The 24,695-nt window shown below is 38.3% G+C and overlaps 1 long non-coding RNA gene across 1 annotated transcript in view; it reads right to left on the bottom strand.

Moving 5' to 3' along the window:
* Positions 1 to 6,122: 6,122 nt before the first annotated feature.
* Positions 6,123 to 24,695, bottom strand: part of LOC114052726 — a 20,212-nt gene continuing 1,639 nt past the window's right edge. The window contains exons 2-3 of the long non-coding RNA XR_003570311.1: positions 19,626 to 19,771; positions 6,123 to 6,201 (exon numbers count right to left, since the gene is read on the bottom strand). This is a non-coding gene — a long non-coding RNA (uncharacterized LOC114052726). The remainder of the gene's footprint in view (positions 6,202 to 19,625; positions 19,772 to 24,695) is intronic.

Here is a 24,695-nt window from a genome sequence, read left to right as displayed (position 1 = left end):
CCAGGAGGGAGGAAGGGAACCAGGAAGTAAATCAACTGGCTGTTAAATAGAGCAATACACAACTTTGAGGAAAACAAACTGCTTTAAAAGAGCAAAGGGGAAGCAAAGTCTTGCCACTGTTCTAGCAATCTAGTCTCAATTAAAATGCCTATCAGATTCTGGCAGTCTCTAGATCATCCCTTCAATTCCAGACTCCTCTGGTCTTCCTCATCACTGGCAAAGAGTTTATAGGGCTGGGATAGGGGAAGGGGAAATACACTGCTGAAATCTCCATCAACCCCCCCTCTTCTTCACGGCTAATCAAGATGGATCTCAGTCCTCTGTCTTTGTCCCAGCATTTATCTACCTTTAGGTTCAATGCTGCAGAACCTTGGGAACTCTGAGTAAAAATGCCTACTCAGTCGCCGTAGTCATTTTCCACATCCTAAGTCTCCATTGCAATACCAACAGAAAACAAAGAATTTATTCTTGATATTGTTATCATTATTATTGATAATAATACTAAAATTTATTAAATAGTTATCAATGCTTATCCTACTGTCCCTGTTGTGGAGGTGGAAGGACAATAACAAAGTAAGGGAACCCCAGCCAGAATGCCGTACATCAGTGACTTAGTGTTTTCTGAGGGTATTTTGGTAGCTATGAAGGCCTGGCAAGAAACCTGAAACATTAGCCAAGTGAGTTCTGGCGATGCCAACAATTGGTTTAGAAGCTTAACCAGTGTGATGTCAAGTACTCGCATGATTTTAAAAGTAGAAGGGAAGCAGAAGATTGCATTTGGGCCCGCTCAGAACCATGGTGACGATCTGTTTGATGCAGATGATAGCAGAGTTAAGTGGTGCCCCTTCACGTTCTCATATCACACAAAAAAGGCCAAACATAGAGAAACTGGAAATACCCAGCCCTCACTTGCTGGAATTGCTTCAACACAGGTAGTTCTGTCTCCTGAGGATAGCGAACCATGGGTGGGAATGAAATGGACCAAAGATATGAATTTCATTATTATTCAACAGTTCTACAACCTAACAAGGTAGCTAGGTGATCCAGTAGATAGAGTGCCAGGCCTGGAGTCAGGAGACCTGAGTTCAAATCTAGCCTCAGACACTTACTAGCTATGTGACCCTGGGCAAGTCACTCAACCCTGTTGGCCTCATCTCAGTTTCCTCATCTGTAAAATAAGGAAATGGCAAACCACTCCAGTATCTTCACCCATAAAAACTCCAAATGGGGTCATAGAGAGTCAAACACAACTGAAACGACTGAACAACAACACAATCTATCAAATTCCAAACAGAGCTTAGCAGTTTTAGGAGAGGGCTTCATTGTGCTGTAAGATAATAATCTCCTTGGGCCCAAGTTACACTACAAGATAGTCCAGATAAATACAGGGCATTCTTAAAGAATAAGTTCATCCTTAAGCCCAAATTAGATGAGATAAGAGTGGAAATTGAGGAGTTAACATGTGAAGAGAGATGATCAAAGAACCTGAAGGAATTATAGATCCACACTTAAGCTCCAGACATGCTAGCTAACAATGAGATAGATGGTGAAAGTAATACCAACAGGTTGAATGATTTTAAAAGGAAGATGAGCATACTTAGAATGGAATTTTTTTTGAAATGCCCTTTTCATCTTAGGTATGAAACCAACCTAGAGAAAAACTATACTAGAGCAGAATAATTTTAAAAGGAGGTCTCTGCTATAACCATCATGAACGAATGCATTTTCTCACAACAATTGACAAAGTGTAAAAAAAAATATTTCAGGACTTACACACAATTGTATATACTGTAGCTGTTGCCATGGCAAGGATGATAAGAAGAAAAGTAGAAAAATCTGGGAATATTTTTGAAGATAGGCATTGAAAATCACTATGGCATAAACTGCTTGAGAAAACTATTGACTGCCTATAGAAAGACAGTGGAAGGTTACATCAGTATCTAGCTTATATTAATAGTAGAAAAATTTAATAACACCACTGAATTAAAGGGAAAGAAAAAGAAATGTGTGGAATGGAATCAGGAAAACAAGAGTATATCAGAAAAATATATGGTTTAGTGGATAGAACTCTATACTTAGAGTCAGGAAGATCTGAGTTCCAATATTATTATTAGTTGTGTGACTCAGTGCAAGACACTTGGTTCATTGCCTTCCTTCCCTTCTTTCTTTTTTCCTTCCTTCTTTCTTTTTTCCTTCTTTCTTTTTTCCTTCCTTCCTTTCTTTCATTTTGGTATCATAATCAGTGGTCTTCAACTATTCCCAATAACCTTCCCCCATCCAAATAAAAATTCTCCCTTAGAACAAATAAATACATTCAAGGAAAACAAATTTGTATTATATTGTTTACATCTATCTCATTCTGTACCTATCATTACTTCTGCACCAAGAGGTGAGAGTCTTTCATTGGTCTTCTGGAGTTGTCAATGCATTCATCAGAGTTCCTAAGACTTTTAAAGTCATTTTCATTGACAATATATTCATGGATGTTATTTTTCTGGATCTACTTACCTACATTCTGCATCAGTTCATACAACTCTTCCTATGTTTCTTAGAAACAACCCCTTTCATTATTATTTATACTCACATTCATACATCTGCCATGATTTGTTCAGACACTCACCAATTAGTGGGCATCTATCTAGTTTCTAAGAACTTCATTACTATAACCAAAAAATGCCCCTCCAAATATTTTTATACATATGAGTTCTATTCCTCTTTTTTCCATCGTTTTCCAGTATAGGTTGAGCAGTGACATTGGTGGGTGAAAGGATATGCATAAAGACTTTTTGGTCTACTTCCCAATTGTTTTCCAAAACTGCTGGGCTAATTCATAGCTCCACCAGCAGGGCATTAGTGTGCTTAACCTCCCTCAGTCCCTTCAACAACTGTAATTCTCCATTTTTTTGGAGAAAAAATCATCTTTGCCAGTCTGGTAGATGTGAGGTAGAACCTCAGCATTGTTTTTATTTGCATCCATGCCAACCCCACCCCTCGTGCAGATTGCCCTTAAGCAATTGCTGACCAAGATGTTGGGGAACATTGTTCCTGGTGAATTCCAGAATGCCAGGGACTGTCTAGCCACCACTACTCTACACAGAGTGTAGAGTGGTGAACCTGAAGCAGGGAAATAGACCTTTCTCTTTTTTTTTGGTTTTTTTTTTTGGCAATTGGGGTTAAGTGACTTGCCCAGGGTCACACAACTAGTAAGTGTCAAGTGTTTGAACTCAGGTCCTCCTGACTTCAGGGCCAGTGCTATATCCTCTGTGTCACCTAGTTGCCCCTTTTTTGTTTTTTTTTTGTTTTTTTTTGTTTTTGTTTTTGTTTTTTGATGGACCTTTGTCTTTGAGCCAGTATGAGACTCATCTGGGGGTGTAATCTAGGAAACACACACACACACACACACACACACACCTCTATCATCATCCCTTTTTTCATGACTTAAAGGAATTGGGGGCATTTGTCAGAGGTGAATAGGGGGAAATAAGAGCCAGATTTATGTCCATCTTTTCTTACATACATTACAAATTATGGGCCACAAAAAATTATTTGTTTGAAACATATAAGTATGGCTGAGATTAAAAGAGGAAATTTTCTACATGTGGGGTGCAGGAGAATCATAGATATTTCTCTAATGTTTATATTTTGGTGCAATATCTAATAATCCCTGGGTTCAAATGTAGAATCTAATCAGTGAATGTTCCATCCTTGACTCGTCAATTAAAGCCATACAGCTTGGTAAAGGTAGAAAGTTCATTCAAGAGTATCTCTTGTCTCTTGAGTGAGAGAAACCTTGCCAAGTCCACAGGGTTGGTAGCTGGAGTGCAGCTTCTTCTGGTAGGCAAATAATAAACCACATTCCCTTGCTAGGCTAATTGCAAAGTGACACCTTGTCTTCTTGTGGGTTGAAGGGAAGGCAGGACCAAACCAGTGTGAGCTGTTACTGCTCTTTGGGATAACTACCAACTGTTCATACAGCCTACGTCACTGTCATCTTTTTCTTTCTCATTTACTGGAAAGAAGATCCTCTTCCTTCATTCTGCAAGAGACTTCCCTTAGTGTCCTTATCCCTGGTATTTGTTCTTTGAGAAGCTACAGCTCTTAGTGATGCTGAACTTCATGTTGTCTGGAAAAGGAGCACTGGACTAGAGGAATATAGGTTCATAGAACTGGATAGGGTGTTAACGATTATCTGGTCCAATTCTCCCTTTACTTGACAAATGAGGAAATAGACCAAAAGGTTAAATGACTTGTCCGATGTCACTCAGTTCCTAAGAAGCAGAAACAGATTTTAAAACCCAGGTTTCTGACTTCTAATCCAGCAATCTTTCCAATAAGAAATGATGGTTTTTAAAGCCCCTTCCACCTTAAACATCCCGAGATTTTGTTCTCTTTGGCAATGATGACTTTGACACTGTGAACCACATCTTCACTTGAAACCCCATGACTCATGGAGGTGAGGGTGTAGAATCTGGTTCCACAGTAGCTTCTAAATCATGCTTGGCTCAGCAACCTTATTCACTCAGCTGCTGTGTTCACATCTGGTTGCTACTCTGTCTGTATTTTCTAATGGGCTCAGGATGGGGGATTGAAAGGGAAGCAACAAGGAGAGAGAGTGTGTGTGTGTGTGTGTGTGTGTGTTAGTTGTGGGGGCAGGAAAATATACATTATCTCTTCGGGTACACTGCTTTAGGGTTCAGAAGCTCCTTGTGAAGAAGGAAATGTTCTCAGTGTGGTTTTTTCTGCATAAAATTTTTTTTAAGAAGCCCATTTTTATAATCACTGTAAGCCAGAGAAAGGGGAGGGTGGAAGCGGGGGCGGGGCCAGGGAAATAAAAGATGGGGGAGCTCTGCACACACGACAGTGGGCGTATTTTATGGAAAGCAGCCGACAATCAATGTTTGCAGACGCCTTTTATTTTATATTATTTCCTCATCTGTTCAGCGTTCTTGGGCGGGTGCCAAAAGCTTAATAGCCTCAGTCAAAGTTGGCCTTTTATCTGTCAAGTTCAAAATGAAACAGAGCTGCCCGCTCAGGTTTAACAATGTCTGCGCTGAAGGCAAACACCTTCTCCACCACTCCAGCCCAGGGGCTCCCACCCCCCAGGCCAGCTCCTGCCGTAGCCATTTTACAAGGGCCTATGATTAAGAACTGGCTCCAGCTACTTTAACCCTCTCCAGGCAAACACATTGCAGGCCTCGAAAGCCCTCTGAAGTCTGAATCTCTCGCCTGGGCCTGCTGTCATGTATGGCCACCCCGTTAACCTAGAAGAGGGTAACCACTGTCTCCTCATGCCACTGGGCACTATGTAGGCAATTTGGACAGTTCAGTTCAATTCAATTCAGAGGGAGTGTAAATAACAATTATTTGTGTTCTAGCCAGAAACCCTGAGGGACTTCTCCTCCCAAACTAGGCCATCCAAGTAGGCCTCAGTTGTCTCCTAGACCTTAATCATTGAATGGGTGTTGCTTCAGACAAACTGAGACCTGGAAAAGCACTAGCTTAAGAAGGCTGAGGTCTCCCTCTGCATGTGGACCATCGCCAGTTCTCTTGACTTATGTTTTGACACTGAACTCTCTAGAGGAGAGAGTGAGACTGATGACTTTGCACAGCCCTACCTCACTTGAATCCAATTCACTTGCTAGTCAAAACATCACCCTCCTGATGTCATTGGTCCTCTTTGAGAATGTATATATACATATGTATATATACACATGCATGTGTGTGTGTGTGTATATTCTTAGAGTTGGCTGCCAAACATGTATCAGCATGCCTCTGAAAGGACCCCAGAGATGATTTAGTCCAACTTCTTCATCTTACAAAGGAGGAGACTGAGGAGGTCCAGGGAAAACAAGTGACTTGCCAAAGGTCACATAGATCGTAAGTATCAGAAGTGAGATTTGAATAGAGGTCCATTGCGTTTTCCACAGTACTGTGATGTCTTAATTTAATTTGATTCACATAAAACAGCGTGCTAGGGCCGCAAAGATGAAACTGAACACCAACTATGTACTCAGGGAACTTATGATCAAGTAGGAAAGATGAATTATCTGCATAAATAAGTGTGATATAAAGTGGAAATAATAAATATAAAATCCTTAATTTGTAGATGAGGAAATTGAGGTCCAGGGAGAACAGGAAGAGATCACTTTCAATTGAGGAGATCAGTGAAGTCTTCATGAAGGAGGTGGTGCTGGAGCTGGCCTTGAAGGAAGAGAAAAAAATTAGACTGGCAGAGATGGGTGGTGTCCATTCTTGATATGGGGGATGAACTGCATTTATTCATTTACTGTGGACTAAAAAGGCCTAAATGAGATCAAGGGATAGGAAGACCAGTACGACTGGACCATTGGGTACATAATCAGTCAACCAACCAGTCAATAAACATTTACTAATGGAGATTTATTGATTGAAAAGATCAAAGGAGTGCAACTGGGTGGAAAATGAAGAGATGGCTGGCCTGAGAGTCCTCCTCAAATAGAGGTTTTAGGAGGAACTCTTCACCGTCCAATCAGAGAAAATAGAGCAAACAAGTCTTTAAATGTCAGTAGGTCCCACATTGTGAAAGACCTCAAATGCCAGGCTACAGAATTGGTTTTATCCTATATGCAATAGGAAAACAATGAAGTTTTTTTTGGGAAGGGTACTGATATGACCAATGTGACATCTTAGAAGTACTATTTGAGAGACATGTGAAGGATGTATTGGAAAAAGGAGAGACTAGAGGCAGTGAAATGGTTTAAAAGGTTATTATACTCTAATAAAGATGTAAGGGGCAGCTGGGTGCCTCAGTGAATAGAATGCTGGACCTGAAGTCAGGAAGACATCTTCCTGAGTTCAAATCTGGCCTCAGATCTTACTAGTTGTGTGACCCTGGACACGTTACTTAACTCTATTTGCCTTAGTTTCCTCATCTATAAAATGAGCTGGAGAAGGAAATGGCAAACTATTCTAGCATCTTTGCCAAGGACAATCCCAACTAGGGTCATGAAGAGTTGGACATGACTTAAATGACTGAACAACAATAGCAAATATGTAAAGAGAGGACTTTCGGTTAAAATGGTGACATAAAAGGTTGTAGAGAAGCCCAGTTCTTCAGTCTACACTCCAACAAAGATCTAAAAGGGCACCAGACAGAGCAAAGATCAATAAAACCAAAGAAAAACAGCAGTAGGCTCTTCTACCCAACCCATGTCTACTCAAGAAAATAGATGAAAAAGCCTGTGGTTACTGGGACAAGGAGTTAGGCTAGGTGAGGAAAAAGCCAGCATGATCGCCTATATGTAGGGTATGAAGTCATTGAGATCTCAGGTTTGGCCTGGTAAAGTGGCAGTGGGGAAAAAAGCCAGTTCTATAGGGTAAGGTCAAGATCCATATTGAGCATCAGGAAATAGATCCAGATGTCAGGGATTATGATCCTAGTATCAGCCACCCCATCCAGAACAATAGTATCATAAAGATGTTAGAGGGACAGGACCAAACGTAACCTGCCTACCCAATTCAAGAGCATGAGAGGGAGTAGAGCCTGGCCCTAGAAAAAAAGTCTCAATCAAGAAAGTTAACAATGATATTTTAATTGCCAAATCTAATGACTTTTTCTGAATCCTCATTCTGCTTGAACTCTCTGCAGCCTTTGACATTGTTAATCATCCTCTTCTCCTTGATACTGTATTCTCTCTTGATTTTTGAAATACTGTTCTCTCCTGGTTCTCCTCCTACCTAACTGATCCTTCTTAATTTCCTTTGCTGGATCTTCATCCGTGTCATACCCACTAACTGTGGGAATTCTCCAAGGTTTTGTCCTTGACCCTTATCTCTTCTCCATCCACACAGTTTCACTTGGTGAGCTCATCAGCTCCCATGGTTTTAATTATCATCTCTATGCAGATAACTCTCAGATCTGCTTGAACAGCCTTGACCTCTCTTCAGGCATCTAGTCTCACATCACCAATTGCCTATCAGATATCTCAAATTGGATACTCCATAGACATCTTAAATTCAACATGTCCAGAACTGAACACATTATTTTTCCCCCAAGCCCTCTTCTCTTCCTAACTTTCCTGTTGTTATCAAGGGCACCACCATTACCCTAGTTACTCTGGCTTGAAACTTAAATGTCATCTTCAACTCCTCACTGTCAGCAATCATATCCAAACAGTTGCCAAATCTTATAGATTCTCCTATAGCTTCTTTCTCTCCCCTGATACTGTCACCACTCTGATACACGCTCCCATTACCTTATGCCTGGATTTTTTCAATAGTCTGCTAGTTGGTTTCCCTGCCTCAACTCTCTCCCCACTCCAGTCCATCCTTCCCTAAGCTATCAAAATAATCTTTCTAAAGCACAGTCTGACCATGCCACCCCCTTAGTCAATAAACTCCAGTGGCTACCTGTAACCTCCAGGATTAAACATAAAATCCTCCGTTTTATTTTTGAAGCCTGTATTCTTCATAATCTATATTTCTAACCTTCCACCATGTATTCTGAAATTCGGTGACACTGGCCTTCTTTTTGCTCCTTGGATATCACACTCCATCTTTGGATTCTATGCATTTTCACTGGCTGTTCCCCCTCCCTAATGCCTGGAATTCTTTCCTTTATCATTTCTGCTGCCTGACTTCCCTTTTCCTTCAAGTTTCAACTAAAATTCTGCCTTTTACAAGAAATCTTTCTTGGTCCCTTTTAATGCTAGTGACTTCCCTTCAAAATGATCTCTCATTTATCTTGTATATAATTTTGTTTGTACATAGTTGTTTTCATGTTGTCTCTATTGTTTTTAATAATTTTTTAATTTTTTTAAATTTTTAAATTTTTTAATAAATATTTTTTGAAAGTCCAAATGTGTTTAATGAATAAAACGGTACTATTAACAGAAACAGGGATTTGGAGCTAAGTGGCTTTAGACATTTTTGTAATATTAAAATTTTTGTAATATTAAAATAACAATTTTTAAAACAATTTGTTAATATCAATTGACAGAAATAACACAGATTGTTTTAGAAGCATACTTTCATTTTCATTTTTTTCTTTAACTCAAATTATAAACTTCAGAGCAAGTTGTTTTTGCCTTTCTTTGTAAGAGCATAGCACAATATCTTATGTGTTTGTTGTTCAGTTGTTTAGTTGTGTCCAACTTTTCATTACCCCATGGACCATAGCATGCCAGGCCCTTCTGTCCTCCACTGTCTCTTGAAGTCTTTCCAGGTTCATGTTCATTGTTTCCATTATATCTATCCATCTCATCCTCTGCCATCCTTTTGCCTTTAATCTTTCCCAGCATTAGGGTCTTTTTCAATGAGTCCCATCTTCTCATTATGTGGCCCAAGTATTTAAGCTTCAGCTTTAGTATTTGTCCTTCCAATGAATATCCTGAATTAATTTCTTTAAATATTGACTGATTTGAATTACTTGTTGTCTAAGGGACTCTCAAAAGTCTTCTCCAGCACCACAATTTGAAATTGTCAATTCTGCAGTGCTCAGCTTTCTTTATAACCCAGCTTTTCTAGCCATACATTGCTACTGGAAAAAACCATAGCTTTGACCATATGGACCTTTGTCAGCAAGGTGCTGTCTCTGCTTTTTAGTATGCTGTCCAGATTTGCCATAGCTTTCCTTTTAAGGAGCAAGCATCTTTTCATTTCATGGATGCAATCACCATCTGCAGTGATCTTTGAGCCGAAGAATATAAAACCTGACACTGCTTCCATTTCTTCTCCTTCTATTTGCCAGCAAGTGATGGGACCGGTTGCCAAGATCTTTGCTTTTTCTTTTTTATGTTAAGCTTCAAGTCAGCTTTTACATTCTCCTCTCCACTCTCATCAAAAGGCTTCTTAATCTCACACATAGTAGGAGCTTAATATATGCCTCTTAATTGACTTAAGTTGCAATCCAAAAAGAAATGGTTAAGTGAAGCGCAAGAGATAAGTCCAGATAAAGAGAATAACTATACAATGAGTGGAAGTAGTACCTCAGAGAGAAGTGCCTTGCCATAAAAACTGCAGGAGTGGCTGGAAGAAATGAAGCAAGAACCAGGTGTGGTAACACACACTTATAGTAACTGCTGCTGGGGAGGCTGAAGCTAGTGGACTGCTTAAGTCTGGGAGTTCCGAGTTTCAGTACTAGGGTAAAGCTAATCAGGAATCTGCACGAAGTGTGGCATCAATATGATGAACTCCTGGGAAAGAAAGGCTACCAAGGTACCTAAAGAGGGTTTAAGTAGCTCAGGTTGGAGACAGAGTAGGTCAAAGAAAGAAATAAAATAAGGTACAAAAATGAAACCAGAAAGCAAAATGAAAATAGAAAAGTACACATTACTTCTTGGGGAAAACAACTGAAAACACACAAATATTATGGCTGATATCCACAGCTTCCAAGCTAGAGGAAAAATATTGCAAACAGCAATATAAAAAGAATTTAAGCATCTAGGAACCACAGTCAAGATCACATAAGATTTAGCAGAAGAAGAGAAAATATTGGAATACAATATTCCAAAGGGCAAAAGATAGAAGACTTACAACTGAAAAATAAGCTACCCCACAAAACTGAATATAATCCTAAAGGGAAAAAATATTGTGCCTCTAATAGAATAGAAAACTTTCATATACTCCTAATGAAAGGACCAGAGCTGGGCAGAATCATTGAAACAAATAAAGGAGGCAAGAGAAATTTAAGAAGGCATATATGTTTGAATGATTAAAAAAGGCTAAATGATTATAAAGTACTTATACTCTAATAAGATAAGAAGAGATAAATATCCCTTCAGAATTCTGTTGTTTTCAAGGGCCACAGAGGGAGTTAAGAAAATCAAACATAGGACCCGGGTTTGGTTTTGTTCTGTTTAGTTGGCTTTAAAAGAAGAAAGAAAAGAGAGGGGGAAAGAACATACTAGAAAAGAAAGGAAGAATTAGAGTTTATAAACATGCAGTAAGAAGTGAGGGGAATAGACATCTCATGAACCTCACTCTTATTTGAACAGGACAAAGGGAATTTTCATGCCCATATACATATATGCAAAGAATTTAGTGCAAAAATATATTAAAGTTAACAGGGGGAAATAGGTAGAGAAAATGAAAGGTGAAGAGAATTAATTGGAGGGGTAGAGTTGGGGACAGGAAAACAAATTTTAATTTCATAGGATGGACCATAAAGGGGGAGGATAAAATAATAGAAATGGAAAATATAAAAAACAGTGATTTCATCCCATTTTGATGAAGAGATAAAGGTCAGAATTGTGTCCTTAGATCACTTCAATTATAGATTATTAGTTATCACATTATTTCTTTTTTACCATCTTTGTAAAGAGAACAGTAAAGGGAGCAAAAAGATGAAAAAGTACAAGTGGATATGATGGAGAGAAATGAACAATCCGAACAATGAACATGAATGGGATGAATCCACTCACAAAATGGAGGAAAGTAGCAGAATAAAAAAGCAAAACCCAACAATTGTTCACAACACACACACATATTTAAAATGCAGAACTCTGAATAGCATAAGAATTTGATATTAGGGCAGAATTTATTGTATCTCAGGTGACTTTTTGAAAAAGCAGGAGCAGCAATCATAATCTCAAATAAGACAACAGTAAAAAATGACATGGTTAGTATTACTAAATTATTCTTGAATGCATCATAGGTAACATAATAATATCAATACCTAATATATATGGAACAAATTCTGAACATTAACTACTAAAAAGTTCTTTAGGGAAAAATAAAAGCCAAATCATAATAGCTGGGGACCTCTTCATACCTATGCCTCCTTTACACCAAGATAACAAAAAGACAAATAAGAAAGAAGTGAAGGGTCTGAATACAATTTTAGACAAATTAGACATAAATACATTGGAATGGAAAGGAAGATATGTATGTATGTACACACACATACTCACATACATACACATATACATGCATACCCACATATGTATACATTTTCTACACACATATATACATATATAACATTTTTCAGCTTTAAGTACAAGAATTAACCATGTTCTATGGCATAACAACCTGATAAAGAAATTCAGAAATACAAAAGTGTTAAATTCATACTTTGCTAACCATAATACAATAAAAATTATAATCAATAAAGAGCATTTGAATAAATGATTCAAACTTAAAAGTCTACTAAATAATTTATTCCTAAAGAATTGATGGATTAAAGAATAAATCATAGGTAATTTCATTGAAAAAACTGATAATAATGAGACAATATACCAAAACTTTTGAGATTTGGCCAAAGCAGGCATCAGAGGAAAAATTATATCTCTATACACTTTTTTCAACGAAAGAGAAAAAAATGAATTGGGCATAAAACTCAAATTCCAAGTGGATGGAGAACAGGCCTTGGATTCAGGAAGAGCTGAGTTCAAATCTGGCCTCAGACACTTGACTAGCTGTATGACCCTGGGCAAGTCACTTCATTCCATTGCCTCACAAAAAACAAACAAACAAACAAACAAAAACCCTCACCATTCAAACCATATCGTTATCAAAACTATCTGGTTAAATAACACTAAAAACACTAAAAAAATTAACCAGCAGGACATACAAGATACACAGAACCAGAAATAACTGATTGAAGTAGCATAGTACAATTGATACCAACTGTACCCAAAGACAACAAATACTTGAGTAAGAATTTAAGTCCTTGGGGCAGCTAAGTGGCACAGTGGATAGAGCTCTGGCCTTGGAGTCAGGAGGATGTGAGTTCAAATACAGTCTCGGACACATGACACTTACTAGCTGTATGATCCTGGGCAAGTCACTTAAACCCGATTGCCTCACCACAAAAAAAAAAAAAAAAGAATTTAAGTCCTTACTGGGAATTTTGGGAATTGAGTGAACTACATTGACTCCACTTTGTGACTCAATTCTGGATCTAGCATAGTCCTATTGAATTATGAGACTAGTCCAATTTCTGTCTTGTGAAAAAAAATAGAATAAAATAAAATAAATAAAATAATTTTTTAAATTGAATAAAATTATGGGAATTGTAAGAAAACTTTAGTGCATTATTTCCAATCCTACAGGGCTGGGAAGCTGGACCAGCTCTACCCATTGTTTAGAGATCCTTAACTAAGGACCTAAGTTATCAGACCAGTTATGGTCTGATTCAAAGATTAATGCAAGGATTTTTCTCATAATTATACACCTTAGGCAACCTATATGTCTTTTTTTGGGGGGGGGAGGCAATTGAGGTTAAGTGACTTGCCCAGAGTCACACAGCTAGGAAGTATTATGTGTCTGAGGCCAGATTTGAACTCAGGTCCTTCTGACTCCAGGGGTGGTGCTCACTAACTGCCTCAACCCATATGTCTTATCTGAAAACTGGACCCTCATTGGTCAATTGGTTATTGTTTCCATGTTCTTTTGATTTAATACAGACTCTTGGGGGGAGTGGGACACCTTTTTTTTTCTGATTTCAGGGAATTGCACCTGTTTGTTCACCTCCTCCCAAATTGGAAAGTCTCTAGTCTTTCCTCTAATTAGAAATCAGATTACCTAATTTTTCTTCTTGGTTAAATGTTTTCTTTTAATTAATTGGTGTTATTTGATCAATTGTTTTTAATTCACAAAATCTGTCTCCCCCTGTATTCAGGGCTTAGTGCTAAGCTGAGGGAGGCCCATTCCTTATTTGATATGTAATTGGCATGCATTTCTTCATAAATTGATATGCTCAGAAACTTAAACCTTTGTTTCCTCAGTCATTTCATCTTTCATGTACTACATTAGTATTCCACAAATACTGCTGGGGAAACTGGAAACCAGTCTGGCAGAATTTAGATTTAGATAAACTTCTCATACCACTTACTACAATAGGCTCTAAAGGGCTATGTGATTAGAAATAATCTTATATCGTAAGCAAGTTAATGGAGAAGTAAAAGAAATACTTTCCTATGTATAGGGGGAAGATTCTTCTTGACCAAACAAGGGATAGAGATAATCATAAAAAATAAAATATACAAATTTGATTACATAAAATTGAAAAGTTTTGCACAACAAAACTAATGCAATTAGATTTAGATGAGAAACTATTAACTGGGGAAAACCTTTGTATAAAATTTCTCTGATAAAAGACAATATGTAAAATATATTAGGAATCTATACAAATGCACAAGAACAAGAACCATTTCCCGAAAGATAAAATGATCAAAGGATGTGAACAAGCTACTCATAAAAGTAAAAAGACAAGCTATCAGCAATCATATAAAAAGTTTTACAAATCACTAATAATAAGAGAAATGCAAATCTTGAAAATTCAGGTTTCACCTCATACTCATTATGAAATATAAAAATTCGTTTGTTGGAGATGGTATGGAAGGGCAGGCGCACTAATGCTCTATTGATGGAGCTTTGGATTGGTCTAGCCATTCCAGATAATAATTTGGAACCATAACCCAGAAATCACTAAAGTGATTGCTCTTTCACTCAGTAATGTCACTCCTAGTCATATACCCTGGAAAGATGAAAGAAAAAGGGAAAGAATCCTTTTAAACAAAGATATTTATAGTAGCACTTTTTGTTTAACAAAGAACTAGAATCAAAGTGGGTGCCCATAAATTGTGGAATGACTAAACAAATGACAGTATATGGATGTCATGGAATATTACTGTGACATGAGAAATGATAATCAATCAATAAGCATTCATTAAACTCATTGTTCATCATGTACTGTGCCTGTTGTCAGGGATACAAATACAGAGAATAAAATAATTCCTCCTCACAAGAAGCTTACTTACATCCTAATGAATTGAGAGGCAACTGGGTAGTACAGTGGCTAGAGCACTGAACTTGGATTCAGAAAGACTTGAGTTCAAATTCAGTCTGACTCTTTCTAACTGTGTGACCCTGGGCAAATCACTTGACCTCTGTCTGCCTCAGTTTCCTCATTTATAAAGTGAGGATAGTAATGGCACCTATCTGCCAGGGTTTTTGTGACAATAAAATGAAAAAATATTTGCAAAGTGCTATATAAATGCTATTATCATTAGTGATTATGAATGAACAGACAACAAGGTACACATATAAGTATATAAAGAGAATAAATGCAGATAAGTTCAAGAGGGATAGATTCACAGTAACCTATAAAGACTTGTATGATATGGTGCAAAGCAAGGTAAACAGGACCAAAACAATTTATATATCGACTACAACATTATAAAGGAAAACAACTTCAAAAGGCTTAAGAACTTTGATCAATGCAGTGACTAATCTTGACTCCAGAAGACTTAATGATGAAGCATGTTTAACACCTCTTGGCAGAGAGGCGATGGACTTGCAGAAATCGAATGAGACATACATTTTCAGACATGAAAAATGTGTGAATTTGGTTTGCTTGATTACACTTATTTATTACAAAGAAGAGATTTTATTTGGGGGTGTGGGAGAGTTTTTGGGGAGTGTAGTGGTAGAGACAATGATGCAAAAAAGGGAAAGAAATAAAAAAGTCAATGAAACATTCTTAAAAATACACAGAAGAGAACATAAGGAAGTTCAGAAAAGACACAGACAAGCAGTGTGGTATGGGTACTGCTTTAAAAAACACCAAAGTTATATGTAATAGAGATTCAGTATAATATGCAGTCACCCCCACTTTTTTTTGAGGCAATAGGGGTTAATTGACTTGCCCACAGTCATACAGCTGAGGCCAGATTTGAACTCAGGTCCTCTGACTTCAGGGCCTTTGTTCTATGCACTGTACCACCTAGTCGCCCCCAAACATAATCTTTAGCAAAAGAATACAATTTGGAATTGGTACCCGCCAAACCCAGAAGAAAAGGAAGGTAGGGGGCAATGTGTAAAAGACCACCTGGTGCTTTTATTTGTTTTCCCCTCAGGTCTCTAGCTACCAGTACGGACTTGCAATTAAAACACACACACACACACACACACACACACACACACACACACACACACTCACATACCTCTTTATTCTTCAGAGTTTACTTCTTATAGTCTCCCATGGATTTAGATTTTAAGAGGGGAACTGCAGATGTGGCTCCTGCATAGGTCTCTGAGGGAAATCGCCACTTGCCTCTCTCTTCTCTTGCCATGCTGACCTCCTTTCAAGAGATCCTCCAAGTTCCACCTAGATGGGAAAACTCCTTACCCTCCAGTCCTGATTAGCTTTTCCTCTGTACCTACAATGGGAAGACCTACAGCTCTCTGGGTCTTTGCAGCCAACCCAAGTCTTGCTGGAGGACTGTTACATTTGGGAGACCTGGGCCTTATCATAAGCCACGTTGGAACATATATTTACAGAGTAACCTCGAAAAGCAAAACAGAACTCCCAGGTTACCCCAAGAGCAGGTTTTTTTTTTTAATCCTAGCCCACTTTGGCACTTTGATGAAACTTAAGGATTCCTTCTTAGAATAATGTTTTTAAATGAATAAAATGGAACATATAGAATTATAAAGGGAGTCAATTTCACTGAAATTCAGTTATCAAATTTTTTTTTGTAAAAAAAAAGTTCATAGACCCAAGGCCTTAGAGCATTATTCTCAACACTGCAGACACTGCTTCAGATTCCCCTCCAGAATTCTAGCTGGCTTCTCCTAGTCACTAGCTAGAAACATTCCCCGTACTTGATGGGGCGCTGATGTTTGTTACAAGGTAGTGTGATAAAAGTCAGTAATGGAAGCATCTTTCTCCTTTACCTCAGGAGCCATACTGGATGCTTCTTGTCATTGCTGTACAGATGTTTCTAATAAAGGTATAAATGCTTCCAATCACCTGGAATAGCAGCATTATCCTAATATCTCGATGTTAGCAGCTGGTGATCAAAGGCAGCAAGATGGGAAGAAAACTCTTCAGTGCTGTCAGTAATAGGAAGGGGGTAGTTTAGTCTAATGGTAATGACTCATGCTTGCAGAGATATTCTCATCCCAGTGGACCCTAAAGCACTCTACAAACACACTTTCACTCTTAGACTTTCTAAAATCCCTGGGATGCAGCAATATATATATAAATAATATATATTCTGAGTGCCTATATATACCATCAGTGTATGACATACATATGTATAAGCATAACAGATATGATTTTTGCAGGTTTCATATATAATCTTTTTTTAAGTGGGGCTGGTATTGTTGTGCTCAGTAACCCTATGTAATTTTTAAGAGCAAAGGTCTCTTTGAATCCAAACAATCAAACAAATAATAACTGAGATTCATATAGTTTTTTATGCCTTATGTACATTATCTAATTTGAATTTCATGGTATGACTGTGGAAAAGTACAGGCATTATTCAGACGTGATATACTCTGTGGATTTCCAATATGGAAACTCTTCCACCAGTGTGGTTGACAACCTTTGTTTAAGTCATAACTTAGTTGCCTGGGGCACCAGAACATTAAGTAATTTATCCAAGATCATATAGCTTTTATGTGATAGAGTCAGGACCTGCATTCTCACCTTCCAAACTATGCAGAACTGCCTTTTGAAGATATTTTTAATATTCCCAATTAATAGAAAAGTAAAGCTTAGGGAGATTTAATGACTTATTCAAAGCCATATAGAAAGTGACAGTCAGTATAACATGCCAGACTTCTTGATGAACATCTTTTCTATTATATAACTTACATTGGAAAAGCCAGAGATTTGAAGAACTTAGAAAAACTCACACAATAATTTCACCTGATCCCTAAATTTCCTGGTTCCTGGTATTTAGGGTAGATTCAATACTCTAAAGCTATTGGATATAAAATACCAGGCCACATTCATACAGAGTTTTCCTACTCAGGATTCAAACCTATTTTGATAGTTTATGGCTTCCGGTGCTTACTGGGTAATATTTTGTAGCTGTGGCCCTAAATTGTGTGACACCGGGCAAATTACAATTTCTCCTAACCTTAGTTACACCTCAAAAGGCCCAGATGTACTGAAGAAATGAAGCTTGCACCAATCCTCCAGTTAATTAAGCACATCATCTAAGTGAATCTTTCTATATAATGTGATGAACATAAGGTCCCTTACCCTATTCCGAGGGATTTGGCAAGGGAGACACTGGTATTATATTCATCAACAACCAACATTTATCAAGCACCTACTGTGTGCAATACACCATGCTAAGCTCAGTAGTGGCAATCACTGTATTATCCTTACCAAGGTGTCTAGGTAGAGGTGAGGCTTCTCATCCACAGAACATAGGAAGGCCAGATCCCTGGGAGATTCAGGAATCATGGACTTTAAGACTGAAAGAGACTGAAGAAGCAAGATGTCCCCATTTTATAAATAAGGCAACTGAGGCCAAGAAAGGCAGTGTGGCATAGAGGAAAGTCAATCAATTAAATAGCATTTATTAAGTGCCTACTATGTGCTAGCCCCAGTGCCAAGTGCTTAGGATACTAAGAAAGGCAAGAAATAGTCTTTGCTCTCAAGGAGCTCACAGTCTGATGGAAAGAACACTGGATTTATATTCAAAGAACTTGGGTTTAAATATTGGTCCTGCCCTTTCCTGACTGCATGGCCTTGGCCATATCACTTCATTTTTCTGACCTTCAGTTTCCTCACCTGTAAAATTGTGGTGGTTCATAATAATTAATAATAATAATAATAATAAATAGCATTTATATAATGACTTAAGGTTTTCAAAGCACTTTACAAATATTATCTTGTTTTATCCTTATAACAACCCTGGGAGGTAGGTGCTATTATTTTCATGATTTTACAGATGAGGAAACTGAGGCAAACCTGAGTGACTGGAAGGATGATAGTGCCTTTGAAAGAATTAAAGGAGGTTTGGAGAAGGGGCAGGTTTAGGGGAAGAAATAATAAATTTCATTTTGCCTGTGTTGAGTTTGACATATCTATGGGATAGCCAAGTAGAAATACATAATAGGCAGTCAGAAATATAGACCTTGAGTTACAAAGAGTAATTACATCTAGATACATAGGTTTGGGATTCATTTGCATAAAGGTGATGACTGAACCAGTGGGAGTTGATGAATTCACCAAGAGAAAAGCTACAAAAAGATAAGACTTGGGACACAACCTTGTTTTTAGAGCAGTAGGTGAAAGATACTCCAGTCAAATGGATTGAAAAGAAGTGTCCCTCAAATAGAAAGAGAAACAAAAGAGAACCAAGTCGAGAAACTGAGGGAACAGAGGCTGGTCAATAGTATCAAAAGCTATTCAAAGGTCAAAAAAGGTGATTGACTTGTTCCAGGTCACGTGGCTAGTTAACATCTGAAGCTGGGTTAGGTTTTCCTGACTCCAGGTCTCGTGCTTAGAAAGGTCTAGCCTTAGAAAGCTAAGTTCCTAAAAAAGCAAAATAGTTGTTATTGTTTTATAATTGTTTTACATGTGTTGTTATTTGTTGTATATTATTTATATAATTGTCATATATTGTTATATAATGTTATATATAATATTTGTATAATATATGATTCTCATTTAAATGAGGATAATGACATATATTTGTCTGAGTAACCAATGTATATTTTAGAATACATATTTAAGAACTTTATACGCTTGTTTTCAAAAAGAGATCTATGAGTTACTGGTACAATCTACCAAAATGAATGATTTCCAAAGCTAAAAGATCTCAAGTTCAGAAGAACATGGGTAATAAGACGAATTCATGAGAGGAAACTCATCAACAGCAAAGGGAGGTCCAATGACTTACCAAAAGTCCCACAACCAGGAAGCAACATATTCATTCATCTGGGACTTGATCCAAGTCTTCTGACTCCAAGGCCAGTGGCCTATTCACTATCACATGCCAAGTGAATGAATGGGATGAGTCCAAGGGAGATGCTGGGATGGTATCACCTGTCAGATAAGGGAGGAGATAGCAAGTCTTGATCTCAATGAAATGAAAAACAAACAAAACAAACAAAAATAGATCTGTCAGGTGTGCTCATTGAGCCACTGCTAGGGATAGCTGAGAGATTTTAGGAGCTTTCAGAGGCGTTATAGGATAGGAGAAGGGCAAATGTTGTCTAGATTTTTTCAAAACAGTGGAAGATGGAAGGGATTACAGGGAAGAGTCTATAAACTCCAGGTCAGTGAGTTTGATTTCTATTCCTGGCAAAATTCAAGAACACATTGTTAAAGGGATGGTTTGGGAGCACTTAGAGATGGAAGCAGTCATCATGAAACTCTAACATGGCTTGATCAAGAACAGGTTATGCCAGATTAACTCCCTTACCTTTCCTTTTTTCCCTCCTCACCCCTCTGCTTTTTTTTTTTTTTTAATAGAGTAACAAGCCTGGAAGATCACAGGAACGTTATGGACAGAACACACTTAGATTTCAGCAATTTGTGTCAGCTTGTAGGAGAAATAGATCTCAAAAATCTTTTTTCCCTTTTTTTTTGGTGGGGGAAGGCAGAATTTAGATTTCATAGATTTAGAGTTAGAAAGGATTACAGAGCCCAAGGAAACTGACATAAAGAGAGATTAAGCGACTCTCCCAGGGTCATATATCTAGTGTCTGAGACAGGATGTGAATCTAGGTCTTCCTGTTTCCAAGACCAATGATTTATCCACCATGACATGCATATAGTATGGTCAGTTCAATTCAGAATTAGTCGAGTGACAGAATCCAAGAAATAGTCATTATTTGGTTGATAGTATTAATCTGGAGGGAAGTCTTTAGTGGAATGCCCCAATGATCTGTTTTTGCCTTCTGCTGTTATTTTTATCAGTGACTTGAAATAAGTCATAGAAAACGAGGTTGTAAAATCTGTAGGTAACACAAAGCTGGGAGAGATAGCAAAGCACTGGATGATAGAGTTAGGATCCAAATGACCCTCAATGAACTAGAAAATTGGGCTAAATCCAATAACATAAAACTGAATACAGATGAATGTAAAGTTCAAGTACAAGTCTGGGCTATTATCTCCCTACCTTGTTGTTACTGTGGGCTCAGAGCTCAGCAGCTGTACCCTTTGGGGACTGGGCTAATCCTGAGGGGCTGGAGGGTGTCATTCTAGTTCGATAGCTTATGTGCCCCCACCAGTGAGCCTCTTCTTTATGGTTATCAGTTGATATCCATTAGGCAGCCAGACTTAATTAGCTTTTAGAAAAGGGTGATATATCACAAATTGTCACAAAGGTGACACAGTAAGAACAGTTAGTGTGTACAAAACATTGCCCCAAAAGCTTATGAAATACTCTTCCACTTGGACATACACCAGGGAAGAGTTGGCTCAAGCTTGGAGCACATATAGCAAAGGAGTAAAGCCACAGATTCTGGTTGTAGAAGGCCCTTTTCTCCCCTTTAGGAGGCACTCAGTGAAGTTTCCCATAGGCATGGTATAGTTTCTGCTATAGGTTCTTTGTAGATTCCGTGGATTGCTTTTCTTCAATGCATTCTCTACTCCTGACACAGACGCTGACACCAGGCACTGCTATTCTGGGGATGCTGCTAGGATATGAATACAAAGTTCAAAATCATCTAGGCCCTTTGAAGCTTTCAAAATCTTCATCTAGGAGGGATGGGGGAAGAAGACCAAGAGGGAGGCTGAGGCTGGGGCTCTTCTTTCCTCCTCTGAAATAATTCTATCTCAGGGGCTTGGCTGGAATAGCTTTTCCCCCTCTCCAATGGCAGCCACTCAAACACTTGGGTCTTGCTATGTTATATATTTTTAAAAGGGGGCATGGCCAAATCACAACCAATCTAAACATACTTCCTATTCAACATCACTCCATTTTATCCAATAGTTTTCAAGGACTTTCCCCAGTTAGTCTAAAGTCTTTGATTGACTGATTCAATAGGGATATTCTTACCTGGTTAAGGTAGTGTGGCATGGCATTTTGTTGATTACTTTAAGTAGGGTGGAGTGATTTGATCGATTGACCCCCTCCCCTATTCCCACCCCCTTAAACTTGAATTAGAAAAGTCAACTTCACAAGTATGGGATGAGGAAGGCATATTAGACAATAATTTCTCTAATGAAATCTGGGATTTTAGTGGACTGTAAGCTCAATATGAATCAATAGTGAAATACAGCAGCAAAAAAAGCCAGCTAAAGCTCTTCTACCCTGCATTAAGATGGACATCGTGTTCCAAATGAGAGTGGTAATTGTTCTGCTATTTTCTTCCCTGGTCAGCTCACACCTAGAATTATATGCTCAGTTCTCGTCATCACATTTTGGGAAGAATGAACAAGCTGGAGCCCATACAGAAGATGGCAATCAAGCTGGCCAGAGGACTAGAAACCTTGTGAGTGTATGCCTTGTGAGTATTAAAATAATAATGATAACAACAAGAGCTAATATGTATATAGCATTTAAAGTTTGCAAATAGTTTTACATTAATTATTGTATTTAATCTTCATTAATGCACTGTGAGATAGCTACTACAATCACCCCCATTTTATAAATAAATAAGGAAACTGAGGCTCAGAATAATTCACTGACTTGACTATGGCTGCATAGGTAATATAGGAAATAGCCTTTAAACCCAGGTCTTTCAGGCTCCAACTTCAGTGCTCTGGCCACTATGTCATGCTGACTTTTTACTATGCCACAATGCATCTTACTGATTAATTAAAGCAGCTTGGAGAAGTCTTAGACGACATGGTAGAAGTTTTCAACTTGTCATATTCTTTCCCTGTCTGATAAATCATCTATGCCAGGGGTGGGGAACCTGCCGCCTTGAGGCCACATATGGCCCTCTAGATCCTCAAGTGTGACCCTTTGACTGAATCCAAACTTCACATTCTACCTTTGAATCTAAAGTGCCCTGGTATGCTTCCTTTGTTCACAAGGACTCCCTGTCCCTCCCTTGAGGGCCTCCAGTTAAGCAACTGTGGCCTTCCCCAAAACACCTCATACAAAAGGGCCCACTGCCCTCAACATTGGCTAGGTTACTGATTCTTCTATGATGCCCTTTGATCTTGGAAACAGACCCCAGCAGATTGTCATGTGGAAGGAGTGATTAGATTTCTTCTGATTGGGTCTGAAAGGTAGAATTAGAACCAAAGGGTGGAAAAGGTCAAGGCACAGTCATGTCTGATGGCAAGAGAACCTTCTTCCCAGTTAAGGCTACCTGAAAATGTAATGGGTTGCCTCAGTAAGTGGTGGCTTTCCATCACTTAAGGCCTAGAAGCCGAGGCTGTATGATTGCTTGTCAGGGATTTGTAGAAGGGATTCTGGTTCAGGCATGTGCTGGACTAAATGGCCTCTGAAAGCCTTTCCAATTCTGACATTCTGTGAATATGTAGACCAGATGTAGAGGGAAACAACTTTCAAAGTTACTGATACAAGCTATGAAGACCTGCTATAGGAATAAAGTAGATTATAATAATAACTAACATTTGTGCCAAGATTTAAGGTTTCCAAAACACTTTACAAAGTTTTTTTTTTATTTCATTCTCAGTCCTGTGAACTAAGTACTTATATTATGCCCATTTTACAGACCAGAAAAACAAGTCTCTGGGACATAAAATGACTCGCTTACTGATAAGTGTCAGATTAAAACCAAGGTCCCATTGACTACAAGTTCAGGGGTTTTCCTACTAATACCAATTTTTATTTCTATAGCATCTGAAGGTTTCCAAAGAACTTTATATTAATTATCTCACTTGGGCTTCCAAACAATCCTATCCGAGAGGAACTATTGACGTTACTATCTCATTATTGCACATATATATATAACCTATATCAAATTGCTTACTGTTTTAGGAAGAGGGGAATAGAGGGAGAAAAATCTGGAACTCAAAATTTTGTAAAAATGTTGAAAATTGTCTTTATATGTAATTGGAAAAAATAAAATATCCAGTATCCAATAATAAAATTTCTTGACTCTTGAATCTATCTACCACACAGCTGCCAAAACAATCTTCCTGAAATACATCCAATGATGTTATTCTCCTGCTCAAGAAAGTTCAATGGGGGTTCATGAGCTCAGACCCTCAGCATGAACCCCCATTGAAGAAAAGAAATTACTATACTAGTTAAGTGTATTACTCGCAATCACACAGTCATTAAGTGTTGTAATTGGCATTCAAATTCAGGTTTCTTCTGATGCCAAGTCTGGAGCTCTCTTCACTACACTACACTATAAGTCCTGATTCCAGTCTGAATATCTCTGGGCTTATACTGTTTTGCAGGAGTTTCCTGTTAGCCATGCCTTAAGTATCTTATGGTAATAGGCTATGGAAGGGAAGGCATGTCTGGCTCATTGAACATCTTGTCCTTTTTGACCAACCACCACATGGCCATGACTATAACAGGATTATAGTCACAGTCTGGTGCCTGTATGTGGCTTGTAGGCATCCCTTGGGCCTTGTGTGTAACCATAACTTCTAAGCTACTTTTCCCATGAGTTAACACAGGAAAAGCTACCAAAGCCATCTGAATAACTCATGCATACACACAGAAACATCTGGCAATGAAGATGGCTTCAGAAAATTTTTCATGGGGTTTTATTAAAGGCTACATCTGAAGGGAATAACTGTTCTTTAGTCAGCTTCCCCTCCTCATCTCCCTCCCCATTCTCATTCCTAAAATCCCTCAGGTTTCATAGACCGCATTTGTCACCTTCTTTTGATGAAGCTTGGGAGTTCTCATTCGATTGTGAGCAGTGGTGGGTAGTAAGAAAACTGAAAAAAAAGAAGAAGAAGAGGAAAGGAAGGAAGGGAAGGAGGAAGGAAAGAAAGAAGGAAGAGAGGAAAGAAGGAAGGAAGGAAGGAAGGAAGGAAGGAAGGAAGGAAGGAAGGAAGGAAGGAAGGAAGGAAGGAAGGAAGG

This window comes from Vombatus ursinus, unplaced genomic scaffold (genome assembly GCF_900497805.2).
Source record: "Vombatus ursinus unplaced genomic scaffold, bare-nosed wombat genome assembly UNPS02014809.1, whole genome shotgun sequence".
NCBI lineage: Eukaryota > Metazoa > Chordata > Mammalia > Diprotodontia > Vombatidae > Vombatus > Vombatus ursinus.
Note: the sequence above shows the minus strand (reverse complement) of the source record. Positions and strands in the feature narration are given on the sequence as shown.